Genomic DNA, 16,774 nt, shown 5'->3' on the forward strand with positions numbered 1-16,774 from the left:
TCTTGCATATTTAAGGCATTCAAAGTAATAATATTTCACAGCATTAATACAGTTATGTACTAGACTGGACAATGGTAAGCAGAGCCAGTACTTATATCAACAATGGCCTTATCTGTGTGAAGTTTGTATGTTCTCCCTGTGTTTGCGTGGGTTTCCTCCGGGTGCTGTGGTTTCCTCCCACACTCCAAAAAACATACTGTTAGGTTAATTGGCTGCTATCAAAATTGACCCTAGTCTCTCCCTCTCTGTCTGTGTGTGAGTGTGTGTCTATATTAGGGAATTTAGACTGTAAGCTCCAATAGGGTAGGGACTGATGTGAATGGGTTCTCTGTACAGCGCTGCGCTATTAGTGACACTATATAAATAAATGATAATGAGGATGATGATGATATGTGTTTACTATGCCTATACACATAGCCAGCTTTCACACTTGATTGGCAGATTAATGCATCATTATTGCTAAGTTTGATAACAGTTGTCTAATACAATGACACTGGTAGAGAAAACCACTATAGACATTCACATAAGCAGCTCTCATCATCATCATTTATTGCATAAGACTTCTTTAATTATACTAAGTTTTTGAGCAGGTCTGCATTATACTTAATTATATAAGGGAGATGTACTTTTAGTAAAAAGTAGCTCTCCAATTTCAAAAGTACATCAACGTAGTATTAATACTTAGATTTAAAGATTTTCTGGGATAAATGAAATACATTCCCAGCAGCCATCTCCCTTTGCCTCTATCTTATTGCATATTTTGTCCTAATGTGCTTTCATATTTACATGTCACCATGTTTCCATTGGCTAGTACCTTAAAGTCAGATGTCTGTCAAGCAAACTGACCAGTGACAGAATTGCTTTGTGAGGTTTACATCTTTATGACATCAAATGCTTCACATGAAAAATGCAGTTCATTGTCAAAAATCAGCTATATTAGGAGAGTGAGAATTGTGCTTTAGCATCAATTACACACTAAATATGCTGTCATTGTGTATGTTTAATGGATGTCTTTCAGTTTTAAAGATAGACAGACGGATAGATAGATAGATAGAAAGATAGATAGATAGAAAGATAGATAGATAGACAGACAGACAGACTGATTTCAACTGGAAGCAGTGCTTACATATTGCTTAATTTTTGGTGGTTATTAAATAGTATGGGTAGGCAAGAAAAGTGCATATATCTTTTATTAGCATAAACTTACCCAAATGCGCTCTTGCATATTTAAGGCATTCAAAGTAATAATATTTCACAGCATTAATACAGTTATGTACTAGACTGGACAATGGTAAGCAGAGCCAGTACTTATATCAACAATGGCCTTATCTGTGTGAAGTTTGTATGTTCTCCCTGTGTTTGCGTGGGTTTCCTCCGGGTGCTGTGGTTTCCTCCCACACTCCAAAAAACATACTGTTAGGTTAATTGGCTGCTATCAAAATTGACCCTAGTCTCTCCCTCTCTGTCTGTGTGTGAGTGTGTGTCTATATTAGGGAATTTAGACTGTAAGCTCCAATAGGGTAGGGACTGATGTGAATGGGTTCTCTGTACAGCGCTGCGCTATTAGTGACACTATATAAATAAATGATAATGAGGATGATGATGATATGTGTTTACTATGCCTATACACATAGCCAGCTTTCACACTTGATTGGCAGATTAATGCATCATTATTGCTAAGTTTGATAACAGTTGTCTAATACAGTGACACTGGTAGAGAAAACCACTATAGACATTCACATAAGCAGCTCTCATCATCATCATTTATGGCATAAGACTTCTTTAATTATACTAAGTTTTTGAGCAGGTCTGCATTATACTTAATTATATAAGGGAGATGTACTTTTAGTAAAAAGTAGCTCTCCAATTTCAAAAGTACATCAACGTAGTATTAATACTTAGATTTAAAGATTTTCTGGGATAAATGAAATACATTCCCAGCAGCCATCTCCCTTTGCCTCTATCTTATTGCATATTTTGTCCTAATGTGCTTTCATATTTACATGTCACCATGTTTCCATTGGCTAGTACCTTAAAGTCAGATGTCTGTCAAGCAAACTGACCAGTGACAGAATTGCTTTGTGAGGTTTACATCTTTATGACATCAAATGCTTCACATGAAAAATGCAGTTCATTGTCAAAAATCAGCTATATTAGGAGAGTGAGAATTGTGTTTTAGCATCAATTACACACTAAATATGCTGTCATTGTGTATGTTTAATGGATGTCTTTCAGTTTTAAAGATAGACAGACGGATAGATAGATAGAAAGATAGAAAGATAGATAGATAGAAAGATAGAAAGATAGAAAGATAGATAGATAGATAGATAGATAGACAGACAGACAGACAGACTGATTTCAACTGGAAGCAGTGCTTACATATTGCTTAATTTTTGGTGGTTATTAAATAGTATGGGTAGGCAAGAAAAGTGCATATATCTTTTATTAGCATAAACTTACCCAAATGCGCTCTTGCATATTTAAGGCATTCAAAGTAATAATATTTCACAGCATTAATACAGTTATGTACTAGACTGGACAATGGTAAGCAGAGCCAGTACTTATATCAACAATGGCCTTATCTGTGTGAAGTTTGTATGTTCTCCCTGTGTTTGCGTGGGTTTCCTCCGGGTGCTGTGGTTTCCTCCCACACTCCAAAAAACATACTGTTAGGTTAATTGGCTGCTATCAAAATTGACCCTAGTCTCTCCCTCTCTGTCTGTGTGTGAGTGTGTGTCTATATTAGGGAATTTAGACTGTAAGCTCCAATAGGGTAGGGACTGATGTGAATGGGTTCTCTGTACAGCGCTGCGCTATTAGTGACACTATATAAATAAATGATAATGAGGATGATGATGATATGTGTTTACTATGCCTATACACATAGCCAGCTTTCACACTTGATTGGCAGATTAATGCATCATTATTGCTAAGTTTGATAACAGTTGTCTAATACAATGACACTGGTAGAGAAAACCACTATAGACATTCACATAAGCAGCTCTCATCATCATCATTTATTGCATAAGACTTCTTTAATTATACTAAGTTTTTGAGCAGGTCTGCATTATACTTAATTATATAAGGGAGATGTACTTTTAGTAAAAAGTAGCTCTCCAATTTCAAAAGTACATCAACGTAGTATTAATACTTAGATTTAAAGATTTTCTGGGATAAATGAAATACATTCCCAGCAGCCATCTCCCTTTGCCTCTATCTTATTGCATATTTTGTCCTAATGTGCTTTCATATTTACATGTCACCATGTTTCCATTGGCTAGTACCTTAAAGTCAGATGTCTGTCAAGCAAACTGACCAGTGACAGAATTGCTTTGTGAGGTTTACATCTTTATGACATCAAATGCTTCACATGAAAAATGCAGTTCATTGTCAAAAATCAGCTATATTAGGAGAGTGAGAATTGTGCTTTAGCATCAATTACACACTAAATATGCTGTCATTGTGTATGTTTAATGGATGTCTTTCAGTTTTAAAGATAGACAGACGGATAGATAGATAGAAAGATAGAAAGATAGATAGATAGAAAGATAGAAAGATAGATAGATAGATAGATAGACAGACAGACAGACTGATTTCAACTGGAAGCAGTGCTTACATATTGCTTAATTTTTGGTGGTTATTAAATAGTATGGGTAGGCAAGAAAAGTGCATATATCTTTTATTAGCATAAACTTACCCAAATGCGCTCTTGCATATTTAAGGCATTCAAAGTAATAATATTTCACAGCATTAATACAGTTATGTACTAGACTGGACAATGGTAAGCAGAGCCAGTACTTATATCAACAATGGCCTTATCTGTGTGAAGTTTGTATGTTCTCCCTGTGTTTGCGTGGGTTTCCTCCGGGTGCTGTGGTTTCCTCCCACACTCCAAAAAACATACTGTTAGGTTAATTGGCTGCTATCAAAATTGACCCTAGTCTCTCCCTCTCTGTCTGTGTGTGAGTGTGTGTCTATATTAGGGAATTTAGACTGTAAGCTCCAATAGGGTAGGGACTGATGTGAATGGGTTCTCTGTACAGCGCTGCGCTATTAGTGACACTATATAAATAAATGATAATGAGGATGATGATGCTATGTGTTTACTATGCCTATACACATAGCCAGCTTTCACACTTGATTGGCAGATTAATGCATCATTATTGCTAAGTTTGATAACAGTTGTCTAATACAATGACACTGGTAGAGAAAACCACTATAGACATTCACATAAGCAGCTCTCATCATCATCATTTATTGCATAAGACTTCTTTAATTATACTAAGTTTTTGAGCAGGTCTGCATTATACTTAATTATATAAGGGAGATGTACTTTTAGTAAAAAGTAGCTCTCCAATTTCAAAAGTACATCAACGTAGTATTAATACTTAGATTTAAAGATTTTCTGGGATAAATGAAATACATTCCCAGCAGCCATCTCCCTTTGCCTCTATCTTATTGCATATTTTGTCCTAATGTGCTTTCATATTTACATGTCACCATGTTTCCATTGGCTAGTACCTTAAAGTCAGATGTCTGTCAAGCAAACTGACCAGTGACAGAATTGCTTTGTGAGGTTTACATCTTTATGACATCAAATGCTTCACATGAAAAATGCAGTTCATTGTCAAAAATCAGCTATATTAGGAGAGTGAGAATTGTGCTTTAGCATCAATTACACACTAAATATGCTGTCATTGTGTATGTTTAATGGATGTCTTTCAGTTTTAAAGATAGACAGACGGATAGAAAGATAGAAAGATAGATAGATAGAAAGATAGATAGATAGACAGACAGACAGACTGATTTCAACTGGAAGCAGTGCTTACATATTGCTTAATTTTTGGTGGTTATTAAATAGTATGGGTAGGCAAGAAAAGTGCATATATCTTTTATTAGCATAAACTTACCCAAATGCGCTCTTGCATATTTAAGGCATTCAAAGTAATAATATTTCACAGCATTAATACAGTTATGTACTAGACTGGACAATGGTAAGCAGAGCCAGTACTTATATCAACAATGGCCTTATCTGTGTGAAGTTTGTATGTTCTCCCTGTGTTTGCGTGGGTTTCCTCCGGGTGCTGTGGTTTCCTCCCACACTCCAAAAAACATACTGTTAGGTTAATTGGCTGCTATCAAAATTGACCCTAGTCTCTCCCTCTCTGTCTGTGTGTGAGTGTGTGTCTATATTAGGGAATTTAGACTGTAAGCTCCAATAGGGTAGGGACTGATGTGAATGGGTTCTCTGTACAGCGCTGCGCTATTAGTGACACTATATAAATAAATGATAATGAGGATGATGATGATATGTGTTTACTATGCCTATACACATAGCCAGCTTTCACACTTGATTGGCAGATTAATGCATCATTATTGCTAAGTTTGATAACAGTTGTCTAATACAGTGACACTGGTAGAGAAAACCACTATAGACATTCACATAAGCAGCTCTCATCATCATCATTTATTGCATAAGACTTCTTTAATTATACTAAGTTTTTGAGCAGGTCTGCATTATACTTAATTATATAAGGGAGATGTACTTTTAGTAAAAAGTAGCTCTCCAATTTCAAAAGTACATCAACGTAGTATTAATACTTAGATTTAAAGATTTTCTGGGATAAATGAAATACATTCCCAGCAGCCATCTCCCTTTGCCTCTATCTTATTGCATATTTTGTCCTAATGTGCTTTCATATTTACATGTCACCATGTTTCCATTGGCTAGTACCTTAAAGTCAGATGTCTGTCAAGCAAACTGACCAGTGACAGAATTGCTTTGTGAGGTTTACATCTTTATGACATCAAATGCTTCACATGAAAAATGCAGTTCATTGTCAAAAATCAGCTATATTAGGAGAGTGAGAATTGTGTTTTAGCATCAATTACACACTAAATATGCTGTCATTGTGTATGTTTAATGGATGTCTTTCAGTTTTAAAGATAGACAGACGGATAGATAGAAAGATAGAAAGATAGATAGATAGAAAGATAGATAGATAGATAGATAGATAGATAGATAGACAGACAGACAGACAGACAGACAGACAGACTGATTTCAACTGGAAGCAGTGCTTACATATTGCTTAATTTTTGGTGGTTATTAAATAGTATGGGTAGGCAAGAAAAGTGCATATATCTTTTATTAGCATAAACTTACCCAAATGCGCTCTTGCATATTTAAGGCATTCAAAGTAATAATATTTCACAGCATTAATACAGTTATGTACTAGACTGGACAATGGTAAGCAGAGCCAGTACTTATATCAACAATGGCCTTATCTGTGTGAAGTTTGTATGTTCTCCCTGTGTTTGCGTGGGTTTCCTCCGGGTGCTGTGGTTTCCTCCCACACTCCAAAAAACATACTGTTAGGTTAATTGGCTGCTATCAAAATTGACCCTAGTCTCTCCCTCTCTGTCTGTGTGTGAGTGTGTGTCTATATTAGGGAATTTAGACTGTAAGCTCCAATAGGGTAGGGACTGATGTGAATGGGTTCTCTGTACAGCGCTGCGCTATTAGTGACACTATATAAATAAATGATAATGAGGATGATGATGATATGTGTTTACTATGCCTATACACATAGCCAGCTTTCACACTTGATTGGCAGATTAATGCATCATTATTGCTAAGTTTGATAACAGTTGTCTAATACAATGACACTGGTAGAGAAAACCACTATAGACATTCACATAAGCAGCTCTCATCATCATCATTTATTGCATAAGACTTCTTTAATTATACTAAGTTTTTGAGCAGGTCTGCATTATACTTAATTATATAAGGGAGATGTACTTTTAGTAAAAAGTAGCTCTCCAATTTCAAAAGTACATCAACGTAGTATTAATACTTAGATTTAAAGATTTTCTGGGATAAATGAAATACATTCCCAGCAGCCATCTCCCTTTGCCTCTATCTTATTGCATATTTTGTCCTAATGTGCTTTCATATTTACATGTCACCATGTTTCCATTGGCTAGTACCTTAAAGTCAGATGTCTGTCAAGCAAACTGACCAGTGACAGAATTGCTTTGTGAGGTTTACATCTTTATGACATCAAATGCTTCACATGAAAAATGCAGTTCATTGTCAAAAATCAGCTATATTAGGAGAGTGAGAATTGTGCTTTAGCATCAATTACACACTAAATATGCTGTCATTGTGTATGTTTAATGGATGTCTTTCAGTTTTAAAGATAGACAGACGGATAGATAGATAGATAGAAAGATAGATAGATAAAAGATAGATAGATAGACAGACAGACAGACTGATTTCAACTGGAAGCAGTGCTTACATATTGCTTAATTTTTGGTGGTTATTAAATAGTATGGGTAGGCAAGAAAAGTGCATATATCTTTTATTAGCATAAACTTACCCAAATGCGCTCTTGCATATTTAAGGCATTCAAAGTAATAATATTTCACAGCATTAATACAGTTATGTACTAGACTGGACAATGGTAAGCAGAGCCAGTACTTATATCAACAATGGCCTTATCTGTGTGAAGTTTGTATGTTCTCCCTGTGTTTGCGTGGGTTTCCTCCGGGTGCTGTGGTTTCCTCCCACACTCCAAAAAACATACTGTTAGGTTAATTGGCTGCTATCAAAATTGACCCTAGTCTCTCCCTCTCTGTCTGTGTGTGAGTGTGTGTCTATATTAGGGAATTTAGACTGTAAGCTCCAATAGGGTAGGGACTGATGTGAATGGGTTCTCTGTACAGCGCTGCGCTATTAGTGACACTATATAAATAAATGATAATGAGGATGATGATGATATGTGTTTACTATGCCTATACACATAGCCAGCTTTCACACTTGATTGGCAGATTAATGCATCATTATTGCTAAGTTTGATAACAGTTGTCTAATACAATGACACTGGTAGAGAAAACCACTATAGACATTCACATAAGCAGCTCTCATCATCATCATTTATTGCATAAGACTTCTTTAATTATACTAAGTTTTTGAGCAGGTCTGCATTATACTTAATTATATAAGGGAGATGTACTTTTAGTAAAAAGTAGCTCTCCAATTTCAAAAGTACATCAACGTAGTATTAATACTTAGATTTAAAGATTTTCTGGGATAAATGAAATACATTCCCAGCAGCCATCTCCCTTTGCCTCTATCTTATTGCATATTTTGTCCTAATGTGCTTTCATATTTACATGTCACCATGTTTCCATTGGCTAGTACCTTAAAGTCAGATGTCTGTCAAGCAAACTGACCAGTGACAGAATTGCTTTGTGAGGTTTACATCTTTATGACATCAAATGCTTCACATGAAAAATGCAGTTCATTGTCAAAAATCAGCTATATTAGGAGAGTGAGAATTGTGCTTTAGCATCAATTACACACTAAATATGCTGTCATTGTGTATGTTTAATGGATGTCTTTCAGTTTTAAATATAGACAGACGGATAGAAAGATAGAAAGATAGATAGATAGAAAGATAGATAGATAGATAGACAGACAGACAGACTGATTTCAACTGGAAGCAGTGCTTACATATTGCTTAATTTTTGGTGGTTATTAAATAGTATGGGTAGGCAAGAAAAGTGCATATATCTTTTATTAGCATAAACTTACCCAAATGCGCTCTTGCATATTTAAGGCATTCAAAGTAATAATATTTCACAGCATTAATACAGTTATGTACTAGACTGGACAATGGTAAGCAGAGCCAGTACTTATATCAACAATGGCCTTATCTGTGTGAAGTTTGTATGTTCTCCCTGTGTTTGCGTGGGTTTCCTCCGGGTGCTGTGGTTTCCTCCCACACTCCAAAAAACATACTGTTAGGTTAATTGGCTGCTATCAAAATTGACCCTAGTCTCTCCCTCTCTGTCTATGTGTGAGTGTGTGTCTATATTAGGGAATTTAGACTGTAAGCTCCAATAGGGTAGGGACTGATGTGAATGGGTTCTCTGTACAGCGCTGCGCTATTAGTGACACTATATAAATAAATGATAATGAGGATGATGATGATATGTGTTTACTATGCCTATACACATAGCCAGCTTTCACACTTGATTGGCAGATTAATGCATCATTATTGCTAAGTTTGATAACAGTTGTCTAATACAATGACACTGGTAGAGAAAACCACTATAGACATTCACATAAGCAGCTCTCATCATCATCATTTATTGCATAAGACTTCTTTAATTATACTAAGTTTTTGAGCAGGTCTGCATTATACTTAATTATATAAGGGAGATGTACTTTTAGTAAAAAGTAGCTCTCCAATTTCAAAAGTACATCAACGTAGTATTAATACTTAGATTTAAAGATTTTCTGGGATAAATGAAATACATTCCCAGCAGCCATCTCCCTTTGCCTCTATCTTATTGCATATTTTGTCCTAATGTGCTTTCATATTTACATGTCACCATGTTTCCATTGGCTAGTACCTTAAAGTCAGATGTCTGTCAAGCAAACTGACCAGTGACAGAATTGCTTTGTGAGGTTTACATCTTTATGACATCAAATGCTTCACATGAAAAATGCAGTTCATTGTCAAAAATCAGCTATATTAGGAGAGTGAGAATTGTGCTTTAGCATCAATTACACACTAAATATGCTGTCATTGTGTATGTTTAATGGATGTCTTTCAGTTTTAAAGATAGACAGACGGATAGAAAGATAGAAAGATAGAAAGATAGATAGATAGAAAGATAGATAGATAGATAGACAGACAGACAGACTGATTTCAACTGGAAGCAGTGCTTACATATTGCTTAATTTTTGGTGGTTATTAAATAGTATGGGTAGGCAAGAAAAGTGCATATATCTTTTATTAGCATAAACTTACCCAAATGCGCTCTTGCATATTTAAGGCATTCAAAGTAATAATATTTCACAGCATTAATACAGTTATGTACTAGACTGGACAATGGTAAGCAGAGCCAGTACTTATATCAACAATGGCCTTATCTGTGTGAAGTTTGTATGTTCTCCCTGTGTTTGCGTGGGTTTCCTCCGGGTGCTGTGGTTTCCTCCCACACTCCAAAAAACATACTGTTAGGTTAATTGGCTGCTATCAAAATTGACCCTAGTCTCTCCCTCTCTGTCTATGTGTGAGTGTGTGTCTATATTAGGGAATTTAGACTGTAAGCTCCAATAGGGTAGGGACTGATGTGAATGGGTTCTCTGTACAGCGCTGCGCTATTAGTGACACTATATAAATAAATGATAATGAGGATGATGATGATATGTGTTTACTATGCCTATACACATAGCCAGCTTTCACACTTGATTGGCAGATTAATGCATCATTATTGCTAAGTTTGATAACAGTTGTCTAATACAATGACACTGGTAGAGAAAACCACTATAGACATTCACATAAGCAGCTCTCATCATCATCATTTATTGCATAAGACTTCTTTAATTATACTAAGTTTTTGAGCAGGTCTGCATTATACTTAATTATATAAGGGAGATGTACTTTTAGTAAAAAGTAGCTCTCCAATTTCAAAAGTACATCAACGTAGTATTAATACTTAGATTTAAAGATTTTCTGGGATAAATGAAATACATTCCCAGCAGCCATCTCCCTTTGCCTCTATCTTATTGCATATTTTGTCCTAATGTGCTTTCATATTTACATGTCACCATGTTTCCATTGGCTAGTACCTTAAAGTCAGATGTCTGTCAAGCAAACTGACCAGTGACAGAATTGCTTTGTGAGGTTTACATCTTTATGACATCAAATGCTTCACATGAAAAATGCAGTTCATTGTCAAAAATCAGCTATATTAGGAGAGTGAGAATTGTGTTTTAGCATCAATTACACACTAAATATGCTGTCATTGTGTATGTTTAATGGATGTCTTTCAGTTTTAAAGATAGACAGACGGATAGATAGATAGAAAGATAGATAGATAGAAAGATAGAAAGATAGATAGATAGATAGATAGATAGATAGATAGATAGATAGACAGACAGACAGACTGATTTCAACTGGAAGCAGTGCTTACATATTGCTTAATTTTTGGTGGTTATTAAATAGTATGGGTAGGCAAGAAAAGTGCATATATCTTTTATTAGCATAAACTTACCCAAATGCGCTCTTGCATATTTAAGGCATTCAAAGTAATAATATTTCACAGCATTAATACAGTTATGTACTAGACTGGACAATGGTAAGCAGAGCCAGTACTTATATCAACAATGGCCTTATCTGTGTGAAGTTTGTATGTTCTCCCTGTGTTTGCGTGGGTTTCCTCCGGGTGCTGTGGTTTCCTCCCACACTCCAAAAAACATACTGTTAGGTTAATTGGCTGCTATCAAAATTGACCCTAGTCTCTCCCTCTCTGTCTGTGTGTGAGTGTGTGTCTATATTAGGGAATTTAGACTGTAAGCTCCAATAGGGTAGGGACTGATGTGAATGGGTTCTCTGTACAGCGCTGCGCTATTAGTGACACTATATAAATAAATGATAATGAGGATGATGATGATATGTGTTTACTATGCCTATACACATAGCCAGCTTTCACACTTGATTGGCAGATTAATGCATCATTATTGCTAAGTTTGATAACAGTTGTCTAATACAGTGACACTGGTAGAGAAAACCACTATAGACATTCACATAAGCAGCTCTCATCATCATCATTTATGGCATAAGACTTCTTTAATTATACTAAGTTTTTGAGCAGGTCTGCATTATACTTAATTATATAAGGGAGATGTACTTTTAGTAAAAAGTAGCTCTCCAATTTCAAAAGTACATCAACGTAGTATTAATACTTAGATTTAAAGATTTTCTGGGATAAATGAAATACATTCCCAGCAGCCATCTCCCTTTGCCTCTATCTTATTGCATATTTTGTCCTAATGTGCTTTCATATTTACATGTCACCATGTTTCCATTGGCTAGTACCTTAAAGTCAGATGTCTGTCAAGCAAACTGACCAGTGACAGAATTGCTTTGTGAGGTTTACATCTTTATGACATCAAATGCTTCACATGAAAAATGCAGTTCATTGTCAAAAATCAGCTATATTAGGAGAGTGAGAATTGTGTTTTAGCATCAATTACACACTAAATATGCTGTCATTGTGTATGTTTAATGGATGTCTTTCAGTTTTAAAGATAGACAGACCGATAGATAGATAGATAGAAAGATAGAAAGATAGATAGATAGAAAGATAGATAGATAGACAGACAGACAGACTGATTTCAACTGGAAGCAGTGCTTACATATTGCTTAATTTTTGGTGGTTATTAAATAGTATGGGTAGGCAAGAAAAGTGCATATATCTTTTATTAGCATAAACTTACCCAAATGCGCTCTTGCATATTTAAGGCATTCAAAGTAATAATATTTCACAGCATTAATACAGTTATGTACTAGACTGGACAATGGTAAGCAGAGCCAGTACTTATATCAACAATGGCCTTATCTGTGTGAAGTTTGTATGTTCTCCCTGTGTTTGCGTGGGTTTCCTCCGGGTGCTGTGGTTTCCTCCCACACTCCAAAAAACATACTGTTAGGTTAATTGGCTGCTATCAAAATTGACCCTAGTCTCTCCCTCTCTGTCTGTGTGTGAGTGTGTGTCTATATTAGGGAATTTAGACTGTAAGCTCCAATAGGGTAGGGACTGATGTGAATGGGTTCTCTGTACAGCGCTGCGCTATTAGTGACACTATATAAATAAATGATAATGAGGATGATGATGTGATAAAGAGTGCATAAATAATATATTATTTATGCTTAATTTTATAATATATAACAGAGATTCAGTCACAGTTGAATTAGCACACTAGCTTTGCACAAAATTAGCCATTCTGCCCCCCACCTGTGATTGTGGGTGGTAACTAAATACTTAAACAGGTTTTCAGCATTTTGTCTGTAATTAGCAAATGAAAGCCTATAGCCAGCTTCCAGACTGCGCCCACAAGAGGTGTTTAGTAGACAAAGAAATTAGCCTGGACACTTTCACTCCATGCTGGATTTCGGACTGATAGGTAATGTAGCTCCTAGGTGAACAGGCCTACTTAGGCCCTGACTAGTATGGAGTGTGCATGACATGAAAGGTGAGTGTGAGCATGTTATAATGTGTTGTTGAATGGAGGACATAAGATTGAATGATTATTTGTTGTAAGTGATATGAAAGTTTAAGTGAGAATGAAAGTTTGAATTGATTGGATTGATATGGACAGAGTTATATGGACAGAGTTACATAAATGCATGCCTGGTTGGGATAAATGAAAGCATTTGTGTTTATACATAGTTAATGCTGTGCTGTGACTTGTGGAGTGCTGTACTATACATAGTCTGGATCCTGGTTGGGATAAATGATAGCATTTGTGTTTGGATCGATTTGTTAGGCTTTGGGAATGGAGACGTTTGTGCTATGTGTGAAATATCAGGTGTTAAAATTGGCCAGTGGACATTGTGCGTTTACTGCTGATTATAGAGCTATTTGTGGTGGATTGGCTAAATACTGCTTTTAATGAGTAATGGGTCTGTACTGAGTTCACATTGTTTAGTAACTGTAATTGTTTAGTAGGCCTTGTGGGCCTACAAGCATGGCAAGTCAGCCATTTTGGATGGTGACTACATTGCATAGAAAGTGATGGATTAGGAAGTGATCAGATTGTGGTTAAGTGATCAGATTGTTAGATATGCATAGAAAGTGCAGGTTATGTTGGTTTATGCATAGAAAGTGTAGTAGTTTGAACTGGTTGAAACCATGTGCTTGAAAATGGCCGCTAGACTTTAAGTGAGGTATGTTTGTGGTCTGTATGGATTCTCCCCTCCCCCTTCACTACACAATGCACACACACACACACCTTTAGACAATAGTTAGTCAAAATACACACAATTACATATATATCTATATTACAGGCAATAAGTATGATATATATTGCACTAAAGCTATATTGTGTGTACAATATTGTTACGCTGTTTATTGTTCTATAATATAATACAACACACTTTAAACAAATCCTATATCTTGTCGTGATTATTCTTGAAACTTGTCGATATAAAGAAATATAAAAATGATATTTCATGGGTTAATTCAGAAATACCTTTTGCGAGGAGTTGTTAATGGTATTAAATGGTCATACATATATTTGCCAGTATATTAAGGAGATTGTAACCCAAAAAGGAGAAAAGGAAAATACTTTCCCAATGGCGAGCGCCAGCCCGAACTGTGTTTTTTTTTATAATTTTCGTGAAGATATAGGGGTGAAATTACTGTTATATTGTAAACTTTTTTTTTTTGTTTGATAGAGGGGCGGGAACGAAGGTGGTAATATTTGTGTGATATTACCGTACGCCTTTTCTAGAAAGCGGTTTTGACAAGTAACATTGTTTCATCTGTGTCCTGAAAGATATATAATTAATTACAGCGAATCTAGATTATGATTTTTAATTTTTAATTTTCATAATGTGTTGGCAAATAGACGTTTAATAACGGGAGTTGTATGTATCTGTTGAACAATTCTGTATTTTTAGGTGTACTAAGATGGCTATTGCTTTGTCTTCACTTATAATACAGTGTAGTTGGAAGGACTTGTGTTTACTTAGCGGTTATATTTATAGTTTAAATCTGATTCTGTGGACTGGGGGGACAGATACTCAGGAGAAAATTCTTCCTTTTTTAATCCCCAGAATCAAATTTAGTTATAACTTCTCCTGTGGAAATTTATATTTTAATTAGGACTTTTTGCATAACCAAATTTGCAAGTTATGTGATAATTAGGGATCATTTTAATCACATAATAATTACACCTTGTCTACAGAATAGGTTTGGAGAGGTAGTTTTGGATACTTGGCGGTTTTTGTCAAGGGGTGTGTGATATCTGGGTAATATAGAACCCTGTCAAACAAAAGAATTACGGGAGTAGCGCTCACGGATTCTTAGCAGAAACGCATAAGCGTGAAAGCTGGGACACCCTGTCCTGTATTGTAGTGGTAGGAGGTGATTGTTTGGAAGATTGTGTAGAAAGATGTCTCTAAAGTACAACGGAGATGTCACGGGTGCGTATTATTCGACGTGACGAAAATAGCGAAAAAGGCGCAAATTGTATTATACGCCGATAGTTACTTTGGGTTGATACAATATTTTTATGTTATATGGATAGTTAATCCATAGAGGCATTCCGATATGTAACTTCTGTAGAAACACGCCTTTGTCAGTTGTTTAGTGGGTACGGCTACGGCGACACTTAAATTATGAGCGGATCATGCGCAATGGTTTCCCAGTAAAGCCATTATTAGCGATTTTGGCTGGGTGCAACCAGATCTGCAAAACGAATTTACCAATCATTATACGATTGAGAACAGCATTTCCACTCAGTAGACAGGGGGATACTCACACAAATTATTAACACACAAGTCTATAACATGGAACATATGGATTTTATTTTTTTAATTACTTTGGAAACTCGCAAAGTGTGGTATGTTTAACCTGTGTGTTTAACCCTGCTAAAACGTATAGTGATCACCAGTAGTAAGCTTATAATCAGGTTATGTATTGATAAGCTAGGTGTAATTACGTGGACCGTATCACAGGTCGCGGCAGGTAAAATATGAATATTTATATTATTCAAGATGCCACAGATGTAGTATGTCTAAATCAAGGTTTTTTAGTAAAGCAGGCCACAGGTAGGTATGTACATGGCTGCAAAAGACTTGATTTTAGATGGTAAAAAAAATATTACATTATAAATTCTGAGAAATAAGGTATTATATGTACTCAGAGCATTGAACACTTAATTGCCCTGGTAACATAAGTAATAGGGAATAATAAGTAAAATTTGGGTTTTGTCATTGGAGATAGTTGAATGTATGCAAGGAGACGTCCTTGCTGTTATGTCAACAAATGAAAATTGATTTAGCCCTTGCAATGTCTCAGATATATATGCATTTGTTTTAAAACTGTATATGAGGACATATGGGATAATAGAGAGGTGGTATTTAAAACCCTACTCATTTTAAAAACCCAGGTATATACAGGTAATTTATAATGGTATATTGTAAAGAACCAATAATATTGGTAACAGACACACTACCTAGTGGTTACAACTTACAAATATATATTGCAGCCCCTTCATCAGAGTTTGTACTCTGGAAATGGGCGGGATAAAATATAGATTTGATAATTTTACATGTCATTATTTTGGAGGTGTTTGGCAACATGTAGCATTAGAATTAATGAAACCCCTGGATAATGGTAATGTGTTTTATTGCCTAGGGATAAAAAGGTGGATCCTAATGCACAGTGGTATATGCCACTCAAAAATGTGACATGAAATTTCCACTTATGTAAGGTTACACAGCATCTGATAAATGCCATCAGAACTGTTATATCATTACATAAGGACTAGGTAGGAAAAAACACAATTGTATGTAGACATGGTAAACTAGAGTCAAGGAGAAACCCAGGGCATGAATATTAGTGCTTGTTGATGACAGACACAAATTTCTAAAGTTTGTGTTCATAAATACCCATAAAACCGAGTTAAATAAAATAAACCCCAGTGAGTAGTAGTTTTATTCACCAGGATCAGGGGGACTGATAAAACAAAATGGTGGTTTAGTGATTTTGTTGCATTAATCTTTGCTGGCCAGTAGGGGCAATAATGTGCCTAAATCAGTTTTCTTTCTTAGAGAGAGAACATCAGTAGTGGATATACAGATCCGTTACCCAGCAAAGATGGTTATGTACAAAATGTCTAATGCTTTTAAGTGTTTAAAGAGGTTCTTTAGAGGGACATTGCCATCACCAATATACTAAATGGGTAAAT

The sequence above is a fragment of the Mixophyes fleayi genome, unplaced genomic scaffold (assembly GCF_038048845.1).
Source record: "Mixophyes fleayi isolate aMixFle1 unplaced genomic scaffold, aMixFle1.hap1 Scaffold_32, whole genome shotgun sequence".
Classification (NCBI taxonomy): domain Eukaryota; kingdom Metazoa; phylum Chordata; class Amphibia; order Anura; family Limnodynastidae; genus Mixophyes; species Mixophyes fleayi.